Raw genomic sequence first — 13401 nt, forward strand, 5'->3', positions numbered from 1 at the left:
CGAATGAAGCGGCCATGTAAAGGAAGATGTCAGAGATCAATTAAGGAAACGCCCGAAGACCAAATGCCAGTCATGGGACTCGCGACATTAGCTTTATCGGGGAGAAACAATCGCGGCGGTCGTCGATTTCACTCCGCTCGCGTGACGTCGCACGCTAGCGCGCTAACGTTGTTTCTTTTTACAGATACGTGGCGTTTCCTAGCTTGAGACAATCCTGACGTATCGTAGATACGAATGAAGCGCCCATGTAAAGGAAGATTGTCAGAGATCAATTAAGGAAACGCCCGAAGACCAAACGCCAGTCATGGGACTGTTTGAGAGCGGTTCTTTTACATTAGCGCGTCTCGCGACATTAGCTTTATCGGGGAGAAACAATCGCGGCATTGGCCGATTTCACTCCGCTCGCGTGACGTCGCACGCTAGCGCGCTAACGTTGGTTCTTTTTACAGATACGTGGCATTTCCTAGCTTGAGACAATCCTGACGTATCGTAGATACGAATGAAGCGCCCATGTAAAGGAAGATGTCAGAGATCAATTAAGGAAACGCCCGAAGACCAAACGCCAGTCATGGGACTGGTTGAGAGCGGTTCTTTTACGTTAGCGCGTCTCGCGACATTAGCTTTTTCGGGGAGAAACAATTGTGGCATAGGCCGATTTCACTCCGCTCGCGTGACATCGCACGCTAGCGCGCTAACGTTGGTTCTTTTTACAGATACGTGGCATTTCCTAGCTTGAGACAATCCTGACGTATCGCAGATACGAATGAAGCGCCCATGTAAAGGAAGATGTCAGAGATGAATTAAGGAAACGCCCGAAGACCAAACGGCAGTCATGGGACTGATTGAGAGCGGTTCTTTTACGTTAGCGCGTCTCGCGACATTAGCTTTATCGGGGAGAAACGATCGCGGCATTGGCCAATTTCACTCCGCTCGCGTGACGTTGCACGCGAGCGCGCTAACGTTGGTTCTTTTTACAGATACGTGGCATTTCCTAGCTTGAGACAATCCTGACGTATCGCAGATACGAATGAAGCGCCCATGTAAGGTAAGATGTCAGAGATCTATTAAGGAAACGCCCGAAGACCAAACGCCAGTCATGGGACTCGCGACATTAGCTTTATCGGGGAGAAACAATTGCGGCAGTCGCCGATTTCACTCCGCTCGCGTGACGTCGCACGCTAGCGCGCTAACGCGCTAACGTTGGTTCTTTTTACAGATACGTGGCATTTCCTAGCTTGAGACAATCCTGACGTATCGCAGATACGAATGAAGCGCCCATGTAAAGGAAGATGTCAGAGATGAATTAAGGAAACGCCCGAAGACCAAACGCCAGTCATGGGACTGATTGAGAGCGGTTCTTTTACGTTAGCGCGTCTCGCGACATTAACTTTATCGGGGAGAAACAATCGCGGCATTGCCCGATTTCACTCCGCTCGCGTGACGTCGCACGCTAGCGCGCTAACGTTGGTTCTTTTTACAGATACGTGGCGTTTCCTAGCTTGAGACAATCCTGACGTATCGCAGATACGAATGAAGCGCCCATGTAAAGGAAGATGTCAGAGATCTATTAAGGAAACGCCCGAAGACCAAACGCCAGTCATGGGACCGTCATGGGACAGTCATGGGACAGTCATGGGACTGATTGAGAGCGGCTCTTTTACGTTAGCGCGTCTTGCGACATTAGCTTTATCGGGGAGAAACGATCGCGGCATTGGCCGATTTCACTCCGCTGGCGTGACGTCGCACGCTAGCGCGCTAACGTTGGTTCTTTTTACAGATACGTGGCATTTTCTAGCTTGAGACAATCCTGACGTATCGCAGATACGAATGAAGCGCCCATGTAAAGGAAGATTGTCAGAGATCAATTAAGGAAACGCCCGAAGACCAAACGCCAGTCATGGGACTCGCAACATTAGCTTTATCGGGGAGAAACAATCGCGGCATTGGCCGATTTCACTCCGCTCGCGTGACGTCGCACGCTAGCGCGCTAACGTTGGTTCTTTTTACAGATACGTGGCATTTCCTAGCTTGAGACAATCCTGACGTATCGCAGATACGAATGAAGCGCCCATGTAAAGTAAGATGTCAGAGATCACTTAAGGAAACGCCCGAAGACCAAACGCCAGTCATGGGACTGACGACAACAAACACAACAAGGATGCGGCGGAACCCCCCCCCCTCCTTCCCCCCACCCCCACCACCCAGGGAGCCAAAACGAGAATTCCGGGCCAGGGATATTCCAACGCACGAGGCCGCAGACAAACAGGCTCATTGCTGTTCGCTTATCAGATGAATCGAGGCAAATGTGTTGAAAAAAAAAACCTCTTCTCGAGTCCTCGTCTTCTATTGGACAGCCGAGTCGATCGGATTCACCACACTACTGAGGGGCGGTTCACGCCCCGGCGAAAAAGTCGCGCGGTTTTTATCGACTGGAACTTGAATCAATCGATTGGAACTTCCTGGTAAATCAATGTCCTCTTCGGCTTTAATTAACTCCGGCGGTGTGACACGCGCTCGCTCATCGAGCGAATCTAGCTAGCTTGTCGTTAGCGTGATTATGCCTCCAGCGAGATTGGATGATTTTGTTTTTTTTTTGTTTGGTTCCATGATGTGGTCGACGACATTCGGAAATATCTGCCTCAGAATTACGTTCTAAAAGAAAAATTACCGATCCACAGGCAAGAACTCAATGAGCAAAGTCACCGTTTTCCCCGAAGGCGATATCGCGCGAAGGTAACGCGGGTTCCACCGCTTCGCCCCGGCGCTCGCTGATTAAACCCAAATCGAAGCCGCCGGCGTGACGTCTTCCGAGCTGCCGGCCTCGTCAGACAATAACGAGACGGGAGGAACATTTTGCTGGGGAAGGTAGAGAAGAAAAAAGATGATCCTCTTTGTTCGCCGTTAATCCTCTCGCTGCATCGCCTCCATTAGCTAGCGGTGGCTTTGATCAGCAGCGTGACGGCGCTAATGGCCTCGAATATCCAAAGAAACTTTAACTCGGGTACAATTTCAAACCAATCCTCCAGCCCCCAAATAGATTTTTACAGAGTAAACGTGACAGCTGCGCTCGAGTTTATAGGGGTTGGTAATTTATTCCTTGGCGCGCACCCTCCGATCGAGTCGCGCGAGCGGGCAAATTAACGAAAAAGGCCCACAGGCGTCGCGTTGGTTGTTTCAATTTGCGACCGACGAGGGTGGACGAGCGCTTGGCAAATTGTCGACAATTTGATCACCGGATGGGGAGATGATCCGCCATCTGTAAATCGGAAGCTTGTGTGGAATTGATTACCCATTTCATCGATTTCTTTTGGGCCACTTCTCTGTTGAAATGTGCCCAACAGACTCGCTGATGTGAATAAAATGAATTGCTGGGAAATCTTAGTTTGCGCCATCCACAAAAAAAGCCAACGGAAAAGCTTGAATTTTTTTTTTTTTTTTGAGAATCGCATATTCGACGGATTCACCCATCAGTTCATAAAAAAATATTTTTGTGCATCTACTTGCCATGGGTGCCATGGTTTGAACTACAAATTTTGTGTGGGTTTGAAGGCATTATTTCCAGCAGGAGTTGAGCATTGAATTGAAGCAACAAAAAAAAACGTGGGAAAAAAAATTGTCTGTAAATTTACATTCTTTATAATTGTGAAACGATATTTTACAATACTATATACTACCATAAAAAAAAATTTGTGGGGTGGCTGGAACGGATTAATAGCCTTTCCATTCTTTTCAATGGGGAAAGTTGATCTGGAACAAATCAAACTTCATCTTAAGGCACCACTGTATTTAACAAGTGCTTTGATAATCAACCCACTTGGTTGCTTTTGTTATTTCCACAAACCTCATTTCACATGCGCTCAACGCCCTCATTGCTGCGAACGGAATGAATTCTGGCGCATCGTTCCCAAGATAAGCTCATTCAAAGTACGGCGGAAAATGAGCCCATATTGGTAATAATCTGCCTTTTGTAATGAGAACCGGTACGATTGGCCCAAATTAACAGTCAATGCATTCATGATGGCAAAAATGGAGTCTCAGGGAGGGAGGGGGCGGGGCGGGGGGGCGGGGGCTCCCAACACGGCGGCGAGGTGCATCAAAGACCACTGGAAACCAATTTCCCTTCCACTGAAATGCTGCGGAACTGCCTCCGGGAGCCATCCATTTAGAAGAGACGCCTTTGCTTGAAAGTGAAGCCTCTGGGAGATGCCCAGCGCGGAGCAGTTTTGCCCATTTGCAAGCAGATGAATAAACGGAAGGAGATTTTTTTTTCCAATCGTAATCTTAACATCCAGTCAAAGCCGTAGTATTAAATGTGATTGCGCAATAGCCAGTCGTGTGCGTGGAGGTTTTTGAAATATAGGACCGATATGTTCCACACAAAAAAAAGTTCAAAAGCTAATGTTACATACAGTTTCGCATTCGGAGAGCAGAAAGATGCATCCATCAGCATAAGTAAAATCGCTGATGGATGGCGGGCATCGGCTTGGGCCAGCGTGGAAAATACTGCATCATTCCCCGTCAAATATTGATTTTCTCCACGCTTCCAACATCACAAGCGCACTTTTTGACGTTTTTATAACCTGCCGTCAACACGGCAAAACGACCACTGCTTTATGTATCTTTAACGATTACTGTCAGAAGTGTCCACGGGCGGATTTCTTCTTCCCAGTTTAGAGCGCAACCGTGGCGCTCATTTTGATTACGGCAGAGCAAACGCACTCACGGGCCCATCAAAACAAGTCGTTACTTTGCTTTAACGCGAGGGGAAAGTGACTTTTTAATTGCTTGTTGTTCCTGGAGTGTCCGCCCCCACACATCAAGTGTGAAATTACAAAAAAAACAGTCCATTTTATTTTTGGTGGGGAGACCATGGAGTCATGGAAAAAAAACTAAAAAAAATAAATGTGTTGTCAGCAAGCCATTCAGGTTTGGGGTCATTGATAAAAAAGTTACCGCTAATGCAGTGCCAAAATGCTGTTGGAATCAACGATTAGCTTAGCGTTAGCGTCTGATGACTGCTACATTGCACTTAAAAATCTTGATTTGTGTCTTCCTTAATGTATTTTTGACGCTGATTTAGAATATGTCTTTACTTTTTTTTTTCCTACTCCATCTGGCTCCTTTATTTTGTTGTTTTTAAGTTTGACCTGTAAAAGCTTGTGCAACATGTACTTAGAGCTGTGACGTTTCAGGATTAAAAAAAAAACAAAACAGCTATTACAGAACCTAACCTTGAATTCATAAATACTACAAAATAAATTCCTATATGAGATATTAAATTGTCAATATATTATTATTATTATTATTAAAAGCTGAGGTGCTTGGGGAAAAAAAACAAGGGTAGATCCGAAAAAAATAATCTAAAAAAAAAATTGACATGCGTCTCTAATGAAATAAATGGGTAAAAATATACTGACGAGTATAATTTGCTTAAATCAAGTCATATTTCCTTCATTTCACCCCACCTTCATTTTTTTAACTCTGATTTTCCACTATGTCTACTCAAAAAAATAAAAAATATGAACCCTGGAAAAATATTTATGTAATAAGAGACATGGCTCACGCTAGTTAAAAAAACAAACAAACCCCCCGCCTACTCCCATTTTAAATCATTTTTCATCATGAATGAAATGAAATGGGGCGGCCCGGTAGTCCAGTGGTTAGCACGTCGGCTTCAGAGTGCAGAGGTACCGGGTTCGATTCCAGCTCCGGCCTCCCTGTGTGGAGTTTGCATGTTCTCCCCGGGCCTGCGTGGGTTTTCTCCGGGTGCTCCGGTTTCCTCCCACATTCCAAAAACATGCGTGGCAGGCTGATTGAACACTCTAAATCAGTGGTCACCAAAATGGTGCCCGCGGGCACCAGGTAGCCCGTGAAGACCACTTGAGTAGCCCGCCAGTGCCTGGACATTGTGATTTGCTAGTAGAAATTATGATTTAAAAATGCAAACATTGGCAGTACTGTGAGACATTTCGAAACACGATCAAAGTCTGACAATTTAAATCATCAAGTATTAAAAATAACACATCCTCATATTATTGAAGGTATTTTGGACAAATATGTTATTTCAGACGTGTATCAATTTGGTAGCCCTTCACACAATCGGTACACATGAAGTTGCTCTCACCCTCAAAAATGTTGGTGACACCTGCTCTAAATTGTCCCGAGGTGTGAGTGTGAGCGCGAATGGTTGTTCGTCTCTGTGTGCCCTGCGATTGGCTGGCAACCGATTCAGGGTGTCCCCCGCCTACTGCCCGGAGGCAGCTGGGATAGGCTCCAGCACCCCCCGCGACCCTAGTGAGGATCAAGCGGCTCGGAAGATGAATGAATGAATGAATGAACCCTGGAAGAATATTTATGTAATATGAGACAAGGCTCACGCTAGTTAAAAAAAAAACAACAATGATGAAAGTGCCACTTCACCTTTTGCAGGTGGGGTGTGGAACGCAAACAAATCGCGATTCCGCAGAACACAGTTCGCTTTACAAAGACAGACGTGACATCTGCATCATCTGATTGGTGCTTCGAGGCCACGCCGGTGCTTAAAAGTCAAGTCTGCAGTATAATCGCTCTCCCAACACTTGTTTTCTTTTTTAATGAGCGTGAATGATGTCGCTGTTATTCAGTGTGATTAAAAAAAAAAAAAAAAACGAACAGGGTGAGGAAAACCTTTTTTTTGGCTTGCTTCTCCGCAATCACACCATTACAGGCTGAGCATTGCCTTTCGATCATAAATTATCCAGTACACGCCAAGTTTATTCTCTGTGTCCTGTCTGCTTACCAGGACCCTTTTTGAAATATTAATCACAGGGATCACAGGTGCCTGCATTCAGTCCACGCGGTCAGTCTTCCAGAGGTGCACGTGATGAATGTTTCAGCGACTGAGGGGTCCACATTTCAGCTGCTCTGTCATTGATAACGGAAACGAAAAGTATAAGGTGCACCTTCAATGAAGGGCCTATTTTAAAACTGTTTTCATATATAAGATGCACCGCATTATAAGCCGCGTAGAATAGAAGCTACAATCGTGGCTGAGGTTGCGTTATGCATCCACTAGATGGCGCAACGCATTCGGAATATTGATCCGTATGTAAGGCGCATCGGATTATAAGGCGCACCGTCGTCTTTAGAAAAAAATTCAATGCTTTTAGGTGAAAAATACGGTAGAGTCGTTTTCAAAACGGTTCAGTCCGAGTCAAATAATCAAATCTACATCAAGCCCGGATACAAGCGGCCGAAATGAGTTTTCTCCGCAGGGTGTCCGGGCTCTCCCTTAGAGATAAGGTGAGAAGCTCGGTCATCCGGGAGGGGCTCAGAGTCGAGCCGCTTCTCCTCAACATCGAGAGGGGCCAGATGAGGTGGCTTGGGCATCTGATTCGGATGCCTCCTGAGCGCCTCCCCGGTGAGGTGTTCCGGTCATGTCCCACCGGGAGGAGACCCCGAGGAAGACCCAGGACACGCTGGAGAGACTATGTCACCCAGCTGGCCTGGGAACGTCTCGGGATCCCCCGGGGAGAGCTGGAAGAAGTAGCTAGGGAGAGGGAAGTCTGGGCTTCCCTGCTAAAGCTGTTGCCCCCGCGACCCGGCCCCGGATAGGCGGTAGATGATGGATGGATGGATGGATGCATGGATACATCAAGCTATTCGCTGAAAAATTCTCCTCTGTGACCATAAATGCCTGCATTTGAAATTTCAGTGTGAAGCTTTGGGAACTGTTTGTGTCTCAATACAGTTAAAAAAATAAAATCAATAAAGATAGCGTTCATTATGGCAGCTTGAAAAAGAGAAACTTTTACCCACGGTGGAGAGTTCGTGTTTCAAGTACCAAGAGATGCACGTGGACATAAAAACACACCAAAGGAGGCTCTCGGAAGCCTCCCGAGGTGGAGGAGGCGCCCATGTCGCCGGCGCGCCCGCACTTCTCGGCTTGATGGGTTCGGATGTGTCAGCGACTGATCTGAGCGGGCTTTCATCCCCACACGTTAGCATCGCTGCATGCTAATGTGATAAAGGTACAACAAAATTCTAAAGAACGCTCAAATTTTTTGGGGGGGGTATGCTTCAGCAACCAAAAATGGGCCAGTCAAGCCTATGGCTGACACCAAGCTAGCAAGCTTCACGATCCGTTTTTTTTGGAGGGGGGGGGGGATGTAATCCTCTCTGACAGTCAAAGGCTAAGCAGCATATATCGAATCATCTCAGGGAAGGTAAAAAAAAAAAAGTTAGTATGCGGTAATTCTCCTTACTTGGGCTGAAACTTGTTTTTTTTGTTGGGCCTCGTAAAGCGTGTTTACCCTCAGGATGGCTGTAAAATCTTTACGGCTGCTCCTCGACAGCCTTTTCAAGTGAGGAGGAGAACCGAATCACTCCGGGAGATAAAAACAACCTGAGCTCCAACGGGGGTCGGCGGGATTTTTGCTGACCAGAACGACTGAACCCAGAAAACTCTTTTGCGCACCAACCGGGATTGCAATTAAAAGTCCATCAAAATCACCACCAACAAAAACGCTGATCAATTCCAACTCTCATGCCGCCGAGGCTTATTTCGCTTCTCAAACTTACTCATTAGCTAACCGTCAGAAAAGTTTCAGGACTACTACCTGGAGATACGAGTGACTCAACCACCCGAGTTTTTTTTTTTTCTGCTTTGACTTGCAATCACAAGCTTGAGATAAGAACACAACGTTATTATAGTTCACAACAACGGAAATAAAATAAAAAAAAACAAAAAACTCAAAATTGAAAGCATATTTTTCTCCCATCACAAAATAACATAAAAATGAAAAGCAAACTCGTGCGTTCATAATAACTCAATAAAACGTCTAATAATGAAAGTGAAAATGTCCTTTGTTTTCATCTTTGTCAATTAAACATCATAAATGAGCTTTCGTAGTTCATCTTAGATGTGCGGTATTTATATTGGGATTGCTGTTTGTTCATACAGACGAAGGAAGTTCAAATAGTGGTTTGAAAATTACATTTTACACCACATTGATTGTCCTTTTTAAAAAAAATCTTGCCTTTGATAAATATACCAGATATGAAAAAAAAACAACACTAAAACTAAAACTAAAACTAAAACTAAAAAAAGCATTTCTCCCAAAAATGTAAACTAATGAAAACTGACAAACCCACTCTGAAAATTCAATAAAAACAACAACAACAAAAAATAAATTGAAACTAACTAACTAATACTAACTACAATGAAAATTCCCAAACTCTTCTACCCTTGCTTCATACTTCATCAAATATATGGTCCCCATCCAGTAAAAAAAAAAAAAGCACATTTTTGTTGTTGTCAGTTTTTTCCAACTCATTTTGAGATCTGTTTTCATATATTTGCATTTTTATGTTCTTATGTGCACACATGCTCATGCAAAAGTCTCATCTCGAGGGGTGAACGAGTTGAAATTTGCATTGGGGAAAAGCTGTGTGTTTAAAATCATCAGCGGGGGTGTTTTTGAGTCAGAAATCCACCCCCCCCCCCACCCTCCCTCCGCTGCCAGCACGTATGAGAAGCTTTGTTTGGCTCCCCATGAATGCTTTATACACTCGTGGAGCAGTCAAAAATGCGCTCAATTTATATTTTACGGATCCCATTATGACTGGAGACTTTGTTTCGTCTCCAAATCCCAGTCGGTCGACCTGGAGTGAAAAGCAGATAATGACGTGCTGCATCCAGTCCAAACAAAGAAGAGCCAACGAAAAGGAAGTCCCACGCACTCTCTGGCTAATATTTCACTGGAGCGGCTTTCGTTTGGATTTGCAGAGTGACATCAACTTTTTGGACAATATTTTTTGTATGGATGCCAGGATTGGAGCATTGTATCAAGACGATGCAAGCACATGCCAGAGACTCTCCATGCTTAACTTCTGGAGTTCCATTTTTCCAATAAAACCTGTCATTGTTCTCCTATTTGCCGTCCTGCTTGGTGGATCTCACGCCGCGTCATGCTTTTTTGGCGCATTATCTCCAAGTCACTGCAAAGGGACTTTTTATGCTGTTTGATTTTTTTTCTTAAGACGTTTGGGCTGTGTTGAATAAAGATCAGTCAAATTTCCCAGAGGATATTCTTTTTCAAGAATGTTAGAATTGCCGTCTATGTTCTCTTCATTGAGCTGAAAATGGCCAATGTAAACGTCACCGCAAAAAGTGCCACGATGGAAATCACGGAAATTGCCTTTAAAAAAAAATCCCACACTTAATCTCACAGTTTAAGATTTCATTTTTCACTACAGTGGAGCTTGAGATGTGAGTGACCCCGCTTGCAACTTTTTGGCAGTCATATATTCTTTATCCTCCACAAAACGACTAATATTGCATTCAGCCTGCTGAGTCACTTCGGTAGGTTGTGAAACTCTTCTTCATTTATGTCTGAATGACTCCGTTATACTACCCCCTTGTGGCCAAATCACAAACACCATAAGCAACCGCTATGAATGAATCAAATCTTGACATTGTATTTAATTATGCCATCATTATCCATCTTTGTAAATTACAATAGCATATTATAGAGTGCTATTTCCTTCACGACAAACATTTCTCATTCGTTTGTATCACCACGCACGTTTCGGGTGGATTTCAATTTTTTTGTTTTTGATTTGTCCACCAGGTGGTGCTGCTGTTGCCTTCTTGCAAGCATGAAGCAACATTTCACACCATGTGCTGCTCTCGGCAACTGGTGGCTCGCTGCTGAAATGATCATTGCGTCGCCACTGATGCGTTTGGATATTCCACGAGTCAGCTGACCGAATCGTCTGCCTGACCCGCCAATGTGTCTCTCACTCTGGACCGGGGTCAATTCAGTCTCATGACAACATGACACGTTTCCATTGGCCCGGATTCCAATCTTTCTGCTCCCTTAACAAATTGATGTATTTATTTTTTTCCTCGCCCCCAGTTGCAAGTCACATTGATATCTGATTTTTTTTTTTTTTTTAGGCTGAGCAGCCGGTGCGTCCCCGTGATAAAGCGTGGTGGAAATGCTCATATTTGTACGAATCAAGCCGCCAGTTTAACCGCCGATTTCTTTTCTGCCACGTAACCCAAATTGTCGTCGTTTTAACAATCAGCTTTACTCCCCTAACAAGTCAATATTTTGGGTTTCTATTGCAAGCTTTCTGTCAGTAAAATCTTTCATGAACACAAAGCGCCTGTTGAGACACATCAATCACTGCAATAATTAGCCGGCGAGGTGCTCTTACATCATGGCTTCAAGTAAAATCCGGGTGGGTGACTATACCGTGAGTATAATTCATATTCTCATTTATGGGGAAAAAAATAAAAGCCATGTTGAAAAAGGTTATAAACTAAAGAGCGGCCCGCTCGCTCATTCCAAACAATCCGCCCGGAGGGTTCATCTCTCACTCGCCAAATCAATCGGTTTAATCTCTCAAACAGGCCACGTCCGTAGATCACATCACGGGCATGATGTAAGACCACCAGCCGGTTTTTACGTTAACACCTCCGCCATTCCGGCATTCGTTGGGTTCCAGGAAGACATAACGCAAAGTCCAGCGGAATGATTACAATGTCAGCGTCGGACATCCTCCGAGGGCCTGATTGAGACCACCCTCGGCTCCCATTTGTTCAACAGCTGCAGCAGCAGCACCTGTTGTGTTAAATCACAGACCACCCTTAACCAAAAGTGCTCCTTTTGCACACTCAGGACGTTCCCGGGCAAAGAATATCCTCCAAATAATCGCACATATCGAATTAGGACTTATGGATCAAAAATGTATTAATAGCCGCCTGTCCGACATTAATAAATTATGTAAAATAGAAAATAGATGACTCATCCGTAATGCTTCAGTCATGTCCCGTTTGATCAATGACATGTTTTTGTTAGTTTTGGCATTTGTTTTAGTTTTTTTTTTTTTTTTTAGGATTTTCCATTTTTAATTTAATTTTGTTTTAAAAAACAACAACGCTATTTTAGTTGTTTGTTTAGTTTTAATTTTCTCTTTTAGTTTTTTTTCCCTCCGGACAGTTTTGAAATCCCCCTTGAAAACGCCCCCGCCTCCATGACAGAATGATCGGTCATAATCGCGGCAGCCAGACTTTAGAGAGCAACTGGATCGATGCGGGGGGTGGAGGGGTCCACGGGTGGATTGCAAATTTACAAGTCAGAAACTCAGAGAGAGGAGCCGGAAAGATACACGGGAGGATTTTGATTTGAAACACAGACAAAGTGGACAAGTTTATTGATGTGTCCTGCGAAAGTAGAGCAAGTGCTTCATGCGGAGGGCGCCCCCTGCGGGGAAGCCGGAGAGTAAAAAGGCAGATCGAAGACGCCTTAAAAATTTATGTTACTCCTCCTATCTTGAAAAAAATAAATAAAGATCGTTACAAATGCACACAAGCACAAAAATCTTTGTAGTCACAAACTGAGGGGATAGCAGGGTACAACTCTGGTAAAAAAGATTGATGAAAACTTTCGTTAATTTTTGTTATTATGCATTGGAGTACTGATATGTTGCTAGGCAGATTTCATCTGGTTCATTTATTATTGCTGTGGACCAAAAACGGGAGACCAGCGCAGGCTGGTGGATCTGAACCAGGGAGGCCTGCGCCGCTTTGAGAGTACTTTTAACAGCACGACTTCAATCAAAACGTCTTCTCTCTTCGCTTTCCATGCGACGAATGCGTCGCCGCATTTGGCATAAGCACATCTGTGCCGTGAAGTGGGATTGAAGTGCCATCGCAGCCTTCTAAGACACTTGAACACAAAAAGTGGGGCAACACATGCAGACAGATAGTATAGCGATACCCAAATGTACATATTCCTTATCCTCTGCAAAGAACGGCCACTATTACTGTGGATTCCCGAAAAGCTGTGACCATCTCGACACATCTCCAGCTGTCTGTGCTATACTGCCGGTCAATTATTGCCGTTTTTTTCCCCCCGATTGGAATGGCTCGGTATGCACTATCATCTGCATTTTTCTGTAAATAATGAATCCAAAGTAGTAACACATAATGTTTCTGACATTTAAAAAAAAAAAAAAAAAAAAAAGAATGAGCAATTCTGTAGTATTCGGAGACACAACTATTTTCTACCAGCCGCAAATGTCAATATGGAGCCACTGTCGCTTTTACAGGCCCCTCGCGAGCCCGCCTCCAAAACCGCAGCCATTCGAGTAGAATTGGACCAAACCGCCACTGTAAATGCGATAACAAATTCCCTCTCCTGCACGCAAAAAGCCGCACGCAACTTTCAACAGCCGGCAAGAAAAACAGTCAGCCGTGAACGTGAACGGCGCGCCGCAAACAAAGGAATCTCCGTCAAACGCGTTGGCGGACCTCAATTACCGAGTGATTGCCCCCCGCTGCTGCACCGGTCAATAGAGCGCTCTGTTCCTCGAGGAAATATTTTTCGCGGCGCTTTAATTGCTTCCTTTTGC

General features: G+C 44.7%; 1 protein-coding gene and 1 long non-coding RNA gene across 3 annotated transcripts in view; both read right to left on the reverse strand.

Moving 5' to 3' along the window:
- The window catches only part of LOC127605906 (uncharacterized), a 96742-nt gene that overhangs the window by 12351 nt on the left and 70990 nt on the right, over window positions 1–13401 (reverse strand). The window lies entirely within an intron of this gene.
- The window catches only part of sema6bb (sema domain, transmembrane domain (TM), and cytoplasmic domain, (semaphorin) 6Bb), a 75270-nt gene that overhangs the window by 8668 nt on the left and 53201 nt on the right, over window positions 1–13401 (reverse strand). The window lies entirely within an intron of this gene.

The sequence above is a fragment of the Hippocampus zosterae genome, chromosome 8 (assembly GCF_025434085.1).
Source record: "Hippocampus zosterae strain Florida chromosome 8, ASM2543408v3, whole genome shotgun sequence".
NCBI classification, from domain to species: domain Eukaryota; kingdom Metazoa; phylum Chordata; class Actinopteri; order Syngnathiformes; family Syngnathidae; genus Hippocampus; species Hippocampus zosterae.